This window comes from Arachis ipaensis, chromosome B05 (assembly GCF_000816755.2).
Source record: "Arachis ipaensis cultivar K30076 chromosome B05, Araip1.1, whole genome shotgun sequence".
Taxonomy (NCBI): domain Eukaryota; kingdom Viridiplantae; phylum Streptophyta; class Magnoliopsida; order Fabales; family Fabaceae; genus Arachis; species Arachis ipaensis.
In genome coordinates this window covers 7,644,662-7,645,393 of record NC_029789.2, presented here as the reverse complement: position 1 = coordinate 7,645,393, position 732 = coordinate 7,644,662, and positions in this window count along the sequence as shown.

Here is a 732-nt window from a genome sequence, read left to right as displayed (position 1 = left end):
CGGGGTTGATTTGTAATTAAAATTAGTTCAAAGACTACGTAGCAATTGATAAAAAAACTCCAAAAACATGTTTTCTACTTGGACCACTAAGTGGTCCAAAGGTTCCTGGACCACCGAATCCTGTGCCACAAAAGTGTTTGGTCAATCAAAAAGATCATATGCTTGTGCTTATAATTTTCAAGAGATAGAGGTACTTTGGAAAGTAACTAGGCTTAGTTTGGTAAAGTTTTTTCGAAGAGGTGATTGTGCTTTTTAAAAGTTCAAGCTCTTTATTTTGTGTTTGGTAAATAAAAAAGATCATGTGCTTGTAATTGCAGCTTTTAAAAGATTGGGGTATTTTTAAAAGTACCAAGAAAGAACTTTTTAAAGTTGGCTTGTACTTTTCAAAATTTAAAAGTATAATATAACCTCGTATGTTAACTAATTTTCAAATTTAATGATTACATTTATGTCTATTATAGTATTTTTAAATTTTAAAAGCTATTTTACCAAACGTAATTGATGTTACTTGTGTTTATTAAAAGCTCATTTTAATTTGATTTACCAAATATAAATGCTACAACTTTTAAAAAATCATCTTTTAAAAATTAACTTTTATAAGCTACTTTTGAAAAGTAAGAGCTTTACCAAACTAATCCCTAAGATGGAGCTTTTCAAAGTTAGTTTGTGCTTTTTAAAATTTAAAAATCTAATATAACCTCATATATTAACTAATATTTAAATTTAACTCTT